This window comes from Phaseolus vulgaris, chromosome 2, assembly GCF_051622355.1.
Source record: "Phaseolus vulgaris cultivar YP4 chromosome 2, ASM5162235v1, whole genome shotgun sequence".
In the NCBI taxonomy this organism is placed as follows: domain Eukaryota; kingdom Viridiplantae; phylum Streptophyta; class Magnoliopsida; order Fabales; family Fabaceae; genus Phaseolus; species Phaseolus vulgaris.
In genome coordinates, this window is record NC_143499.1 from 11,115,290 (window position 1) to 11,124,334 (window position 9,045).

The window sequence follows — 9,045 nt, forward strand, 5'->3', positions numbered from 1 at the left end:
TGAAATTATAAAAATATTATTAAATTCTATTTTATTACTATTTTATGATCCTAACTTTTTTCTGACTTTTGTGTTTGGTAGTATTTATCAGTATTTGATAAAATGTAGTAGTTGCTGTTTACACGTAAATAGTATTGTTCATGTTGGGTCGGAAATGCATTAATTGACCAGCGTAATGTCCACGATATTTGGCACAAGCAAAATATATTACGTAATGTGGACAATATTTGGCACAAGAATATATTACATACCCATTTTTTTATAATAATAAAAAATAAATATATAAAAAATTACTGTAATCATTACTAAAACAAAGAGTATTATTAAAATTAAAAAAAAAAGTGTATATAAAAAACAGTTATAAAATTAAATTTATTTTATTAAATTTTATAATTTCATTGTAGATGCTTTTTTATGGATATTAAAATTAATAAAATAAATTCAATTGCATTTAAAAGAGAAAAATAATAAAAGGTATATATAAATAAGTAATTACAAAATATAAAGAATTGTGTAAAATATAAAAGAGAATTTCCTTTAATTGATTTTTTTTGTTTATTTTAATAAAAACAAAATGGTGTATCGGTTTCCGTGCACATGATGGTGGTACTTTTTTCAAAATTAGCATATATAAAAAAACGCTTTCCAAATCATGAGTAATAAAAATAATAATCCTAAATTGGTGTTGGTGCTAATGGTATTTTCAGATAACTTTGTTGAGTGATGTTGTCGTTTCTTTTGAAGATGATGATGGTGGAATCATCTTGTTTCTTTTTTTTTTTAAAGTTTTAAGTTTATTAGACTTTATATTTGATTTTATTATTTATCTAACAACAAATAATAAAATATAATTTTTATATAAGTACTATACTTATATGTTTATATTTGGATAAATGCAATCATTTAAACTTCGTCTAATAAACTTGTAAAGAAGGTTAATCTCACATTGAAGTGTCTACATCAAGATGTTTTGAAGGATGTGTTTAAAGTTGTTCCATGCAAACAATTCTTTTTGAAAATAAGAAATGTCAATTCTGCAAAGATAGTCCGTTGTGTCAAGCTCCACACTTTACTCAAGTTTAAAAAGAAGTTACCTAACTTAGGCCTAATAAATGATGTTTTGTATCAAAAAGTTATGTAAAGAATGACATGCATTTAATGTTACATGAAGATCATTTACTGCATCTCCATACATGAATATGGACGTACGTAACACGAAGAAGAAGACCTACACAAGACCTCAAAGCAACTCCAAAAGGATTTGCAATGACTATTTTCTTCTCAACATTTATATAAAGAAGATCATGTGAAGAAGAAAGATTGACAACAACAATCATAATGAAAACGTTAAAGCTCTTATAATTCTTAACGACCCTTTAGCCTTAATGAGTGAGCAAGAACACAATTGTATTTGTTAACAACCTAAAAAAGTGTTTATTATCTTGTATTTGTCTTAGGATGTTACCCTCTTTTGATGAGCGAAACCTATGATCATTTAAATTCACACCCTTTGTGTAAACAAAGTGTTTAACTAGAAGTGGCTCAATTCAAAGAATACCCAGTTGTTAAGTCAAGAGTAGTAGTGTTTCAAAAAAATATTTGGTCTTAGTCAGGAATTATTATGTTTCAAACAATACTGTATGTTTAATCAGGAGTAGCTAAGACTGAATAATACTCAATGTTTAGCCAAAAATTGTTGAGTTCAAATAATACTTATCTTGTATATTGTAGTGTTAGTGTGCTAATTAAACTCGATTGTGTTAATGATGAAGTATGAATTTCTCCATGAGGTTCCAAGCTGAGCTGATGGAAGGAAGCTTGGAGGATTTGCAAATGAAAGAAGAATGGAACTAAATTGGTTGCTTGAAGAAGAATAAGCTTCTTCAAAGGTTTCCCTAGCTTTAGGTTCTTGGAACTCTAGAAAAGAGAGTAAGAATTTTGAATATGCAGAGTTTCTTTACTCATATATTAAGTATGATTTATTACCAGGCAAACACATTTATTTATAATGCTTAAGGTTCTAAAGATGACTATTAGACTCCTAAATCCTTTCCATTCATGGAGTGACAAGTGACACTTGCTTCTTAAAATCCTTTCTGTTCATGGAGTGACATGTGGAAAACCTTGCTTTAAGAAACTCTCTAATTAGAATATGACAATTAACACAAGGGACTTTGAAGAGTCTGAAAGAGGCGCCTACTTGAAACATCTAGAATGGCACCATGTGGAGTGTTGAGAAGAGGCCACGTGGACATCTAACTTCGCCTTAAGTTTATACATTTTACAAATATTTACAAGGCAAACACATTCTTCTTCATATTCTTCTTCTTCAAATTCTTCTTTACATTCTTCTTCTTCAAATTCTTCTTTACATTCTTCTTCACATCCTTCTTCACATTCTTCTTCACATTCTTATTCATATTCTTCTTCACATTCCTGCTCACATTCTTCTTTACAATCTTCTTCACATTCTTCTTCTTCACAATTTTCATCTTCACATTCTTCTTCACATTCTTCCTCACAATCTTCTTCACATTTTTCGTCACAGTCTTCCTCACACTCTTCTTCAAATTCTTCTTCACATTATTCTTCAAACCCTTCTTCACAACCTTCTTCACTTTCTTCTTCACCCTCTTCTTCAAATTCTTCTTTACACTTATCTTCACATTCTTCTTCACACTCTTCTTCATATTCTTCTTCACATTCTTCTTCACATTCTTCTTCACATTTTTCTACACATTGTTCTTCACATTCTTCTTAAAATTCTTTTTCACACTCTTCTTCACATTCTTCTTCACACACTTCTTCATATTTTTCTTCACACTCTTCTTGTTAACATTATTCTTCATATTCTTTTTCTTCACATTCTTATTCACATTCTTCTTCACGGTCTTCTTCACATTCTTCTTCACATTCTTTTTTCATATTCTTATTCACACTCTTCTTCCCATTCTTCTTCATCGTCTTCTTCACACTCTTTTTCACATTCCTCTCCACATTCTTCTTCACTTTTTTTGTCACATTCTTCTTCACATTCTTTCTTATTCATATTCTTCTTCGCATTCTTCTTCATATTCTTCTTCACATTCTTCTTCACATTCTTCTTCATAGTCTTCATTACATTCTTTTTCACATTCTTCTTCACATTCTTCTTCAGATTCTTCTTCTCATTCTTCTTCATATTCTTATTCATATTCTTCTTCACATTCTTCTTCATATTCTTCTTCATATTCTTCTTCACATTCTTCTTCACATTCTTCTTCATATTCTTCTTCACATTCTTCTTCACATATTTCTTCACATTCTTCTTCACACTCTTATTCACACTTTTCTTCACAGTTTTCTGTTGAAGATTGAAGAAGTTTCTTGACAACATGTCATAGTGTGTGTTTGGTGTACAAAATAGCTTTGAAGGTTTATAATATTGTAATTAGGGGTCATTGTAGGTTAGAAGTTGTTTAACGTATATTTTTGCATTGTGATCTACTTCATATTCCTAACCTAGGTAGTGAACTTAAGAACAAGAAGTTCTTTAAAAGGTTTCTCAAAATCTACCTTAAGTTATCTCAAAATCAGTTTTCTGCATTGGTGCTCTTTTATTAAAGCTTTTTCAAAATTCATTTTTGGCACCGAAAAATTTGTTTCAACCCTCTTTATTACCGTTAAGCAGAGCTGGAAGTGGTTTGGAAATCATCTTTTGCTTATTAAAAGAAAACAATCCATTTATTTTTAACTTCAACCTGTTCTTTTTATAACAGTTTTTAACTATTTTTTTGAAAGGTGTTTTCTTTTCTTATTATTTCTTGTGTAAAGGTGATTGTATAGGTACTTCTTGATAGGGTTTCTTGAAGTGTATATGCTGCTGAAATAGTGTTTTTCAGCATTGTTTGCCTGGTTCTTGAAGGGTTCAAGAACCACAAGGTTTTGTAAGAGTTTTGGTTTGATTTAATGGAATCCACCTTGGTGTGAGGTGGGACTGGATGTAGCTCTTGATGAGTGAACCAGTATAAACTATGTGTGTCTTTTTCTTCTCAATCCATGCACTCATTTATGCATAATTGATAATCTGCGATAAAATAAATCTATTGAGCTGAAATTGAATATGTTCTTTCTGGGCTGTCACATATTGTTCCTCAAGATTTTGGAAAAGTTCTTGGTTACTTGTGGATATTTGAATCTATGTGTTGGCTAATTAAAGAAAGTAATAAAATCTTTAAAATAAATTTGTTCAAGATTCACTTTCTTTTCAAGTTTGTTCTTAAAGATTTAAAGTTGGATTTCTTGGTGTAAAATCTTTGCTGTTGTCAAGGTGCTTAGATTGTTCTGGAAAATCACTCATTTAATCTCAAACTAATCTAGTCAAGGTTCTGGATTTAATAAAGTAATCAGAATAATAAATCTATTCTTTTTAAAATCAATCTATTCTTTTTTTTTTTTCAGGATTACTGGAAAACAGTTATGTTTGCGGAAATTTTTATAAGCTCAATTCAGTCCCCCTCTTGAACTTAGACACTAATAGACCCAACAATTGGATCAAGAGCTAGGACTTTTTTATTACTCAAGTTTTGTGCATAATGTCTGAGTTTAAAATGTCTTTTGCTGAGGATGCGTATATCAATAGACCTCCTATGTTTGATGGATTGAATTATGCATTCTGGAAAATTAGGATGGAAATTTTCATGGAATCAATTGACATAGGAATTTGGGATGCAGTGGTGAATGGACCTTTTGTGCTTATGCAGGTTATCAAAGAAGAAACAGTGAAAAAGTGTTGGTCCAAATGGAGTGAAAGTGAAAGGAAGAAGGCTCAATATGACTCTCTAGCCAGGAATATCATAACCTCTGGTCTAAACATGGATGAATTCTTTAGAGTATCTCATTGTAATCCAGCTAAAGAAATGTGGAAAATACTAGAAGTGACACAAGAGGGCACGAATGATGTGAAAAGAGAAAGGAAGCACTCACTTATTCAAGAATATGAATTTTTCAGAATGCAACCAGAAGAAAGCATTGCAGATGTGCGAAAACGGTTTACGTAAATCATCTCACTGAACTTGGTAAAGTTTTTGACAAGGAAGAGCTCAACATAAAGGTGCTTAAATGTCTTGACAGAAGCTGCCAACCTAAGGTAACAACAATCTCTGAAACCAAATATTTGTCCAAGTTGTCCACTGCTGCATTGTTCGGGAAATTGATGGAGCATGAGCTAGAACTCAAAAGATTAAAAGAACAAGAAACGGTGGAGAGAAGAACCAAGGGAATTGCTTTAAAGACTAGTATACAACATAATACTAGTGAGGAAAAAGAGAATCCTGAACATGATGAGACCTTGAGTCTGCTCAACAGGAAATTCAGCAGATTCCTAAAAAGGAAAAGCCGAGACAGAAGTCAACAAAGGAAGAGGTACTCTAAACCCAATGAATCAAATTCTTCTAATTACACTTGCTTTGATTGTGGTAAACTAGGTCACATAAAATTTGATTGTCCAAACAATCAAAGTAAAGAAAAACTAGCCAGCAAGAAGGGTGAAAGAAGTAAAGGAAAAAGAGCATACATCTCCTGGGAGGATAATGAAGTATCCTCATCACGTGATTACTCAACTGAAAGTGAGGCAAAAAATTTGTGCTTCATGGTGAATAATGAAAGATAAAGCTCTAATTTAGTTAGTGATTACTCCACTGATTCTGGAAGTTATGATAAATTATTAATTGCTTTTAAAGAAACACATGATGAAGCAAACAGATTGGATGTTATTTGCAATAAGTTGAGAAGTGCAAATAATATACTTAAACCTAAGGTTAAGGCTCTTGAGAAAGAACTGCATCAAGCAAAAACAGAATCGGTAAGTCTTGAATTGACTTGTTTGCATGAATCTATAAAAACTTGTGATAATTGTAAAAAATTGCAAAAGAAGGTTGAATATTTGTTGAAAACCTTGTCTATTTTGCCTAAGGGAAGAGAGAATCTTGAGACTCTCTTAGGATCACAAAATGGTGCTTTTAATAAAAATGGGTTAGGATATAATCCAGGAAGAAAGAATAATGTTAAAAAGCTGTCCAATTTTTTTGTTCCTTCAAAAACAAGTTTTTCCTCTTTTAACAACTTTAAAACAATGCATTCTTTTTTTCTTGCTTTTACTTTATGAAATCTGGTCACTCTACTAGAACATGTAAAGTTAGAAAGTAACTTGTTTCTAAAGGATTGACCAAATGGCTTCCTCAGAAAAGGTATTAATTATGATGGACCCTAGACTAAAAGGGGTACCATATGTGTTAACCTTTGTTTTTGCAGAAAAAACAACAGGAAAAACCAATGGTACTTGGACAGTGGGTGTTCAAAGCATATGACTGGTTATTTGACTCAATTCAGAAGTCTAAAACTTAAAGCAGAGGGGCATGTCACATATGGAGACAATAACCATGGAAGGATTCTTGGAAGGGGAAATGTTGGAACTGAAAATTCAACCACAATTGAGAATGTCTTATATGTGGAAGGACTGAAGCATAGTCTTCTAAGTATTAGCCAACTATGTGACAATGTCTACAAGGTTAATTTCGAAGCCAACACATGTACAATTTCAAATGAAACCTCTGGTAAGGTGTTGTTTACAAGTAAAAGGGTAAATAACATCTATCTCTTAGATATCATGAACAATTACTCTGAAAATGAATGTCTCTTATCAAAGAGTGATGAGTCTTGGTTGTGGCACAAGAAGTTAGCTCATATCCATACAAATCATTTGAACAAATTGAAATATAAGGATCTTGTTTCTGGTTTACCAAATATAAAATTTCAAGATAATAGATTGTGTGATGCATGTGTAAAGGGTAAACAAACAAGAACATCTTTTAAAACAAAAGACATGATTTCTTCAAATAAGGCTTTGGATGTTTTGCATATGGATTTTTTTGGACCTTCTAGGACTGCTAGTTTAGCTGGAAATTTCTATGCCTTGGTAATTGTTGATGATTTCTCAAGATATACCTGGACTCTCTTTCTTGTTTCTAAAAATGATGCTTACAAGGCTTTTAAGAATATGGGTAAGGTTTTGCATAATGAAAATGGCTACTGCATAAAATCTATTCGTAGTGATCATATGGGAGAATTTCAAAATGCTAAGTTTGATAAATTTTGTGAAAAACATGAGATCATACATAGTTATTCAGCCCCTAGGACTCCCCAACAAAATGGTGTAGTTGAAAGGAAAAATAGATCACTTGAGGAGCTAGCCAGGACCATGTTAAATGAATCTAACCTACCAAAGTATTTATGGGCAGATGTAGTATACACAACCTCTTATGTGCTAAACAAGTCATTAATTAGACCAATTCTTAAGAAAAATCCCTATAAACTCTATAGAGGTAGAAAGCCTAGTATTAGCCATCTTAGGGTCTTTGGTTGCAAATGTTTTATCCTAAATAATGGGAAAGATAATATGAGCAAATTTGATCCCAAATCTGATGAGGGAATACATATTGGCTATTATATTAATGGACATGCTTACAAGGTGTATAACAAAAGATTGCTTACTGTGGAAGAATCTATGCATGTGGTGTTTGATGAATCTGATAACTATCTGCCTAAACTTGTTATGGATGAACTTGGAGTAGATGATTTGAGAACCATACTTCAAAAGAATCAATCTATTGACCTTGATACAATTGATACATGTGCTGTCAAAGGAACCTGTTGTGGATGCAGATTTACCAAAAGAGTGGAAAATTCCTAAAGACCTAACACTTGATAATGTAATTGGCAATATTGAAAAATGGGTCTCAACCAAGAAGTCCTTGAATAATCTCTGTGAAACAATGGCATTTGTTTCACAAGTGGAGCCCAAATATCTGAATGAAGCTCTACAAGACAACAACTGGATCTTGGCCATGCAAGAAAAGCTAAATCAATTTACAAGGAGTGAAGTATGGTCTATAATTCCAAGAACATGTGAAATGAATATCATAGGAACCAAGTGGGTGTACAAAAACAATATGTATGAGCATGGAGCAATCACAAGGAACAAAGCAAGGCTAGTTGCCAAGGGCTATAACCAGAAAAAGGGAATTGACTATGATGAGACTTACGCACTAGTGGCAAGACTTAAAGTTGTCATACTTCTTTTTGTTTTCTCTTACATAAAAGGATTCAAATTATTTCAAATGGATATCAAGAGTGCCTTCCTATATGGGTACTTAAATGAAGAAGTTTTTGTTTCACAGTCCCCAGGCTTTGAGGATCATAAGTTTCCTAACCATGTATTCAAGCTAAAAAAGGCTCTCTATTGACTTAAACAAGCTCCTAGACAATGGTTTATGTGGATGATATCATTTTCGATTCCACAAATGAAGAGTTATATGAAGCATTTGTATAGGTTATGAATAGTGAATTCGAGATGTCCATGATGGGGGAATTGAATTACTTTCTTGGCCTACAAGTTAAACAACTAAAGGATGGTACTTTTATAAATCAAGCCAAATATTGTAATGACCTACTGATAAAGTTTGAGATGGACCAATGCAAGGCAATCAACACACCAATTTCTATAATTTGTCACCTTGACCAAGACCCTACTGGAAAACCTGTTGATCAAACCAGATATAAAGGTTTAATAGGTTCTTTGTTGTACTTAAGAACTAGTGGACCTAATATCATTTTTGTTGTATGTATGTGTGCCAGGTTCGAATCTGCTCCAAAGGAATCACACCTCAATGCTTCCAAAAGGATTCTGAAATACTTACAAGGAACCAAAGAAGTTGGTCTTCAGTATCCATTTAATGTATCTCTAAATTTAACTGGTTTTTCAGATTATGAATTTGTAGGTTGCAAAATTGACAAGAAAAACACAAGTGGAACCTGCCATATGCTTGGATCAAGCTTAATCTATTGGTATTGCAAGAAACAAGCAAGTGTTGCCCTTTCTACAACTAAGGCAAAATATATTGTTGTTGGAAGTTGTTGTGCTCAAACTTTATGGTTAAAACAACATCTAAGTGATTTTGGAATCATGTTACGTTGAATACCTATCCTATGTGACAACACCAATGCCAT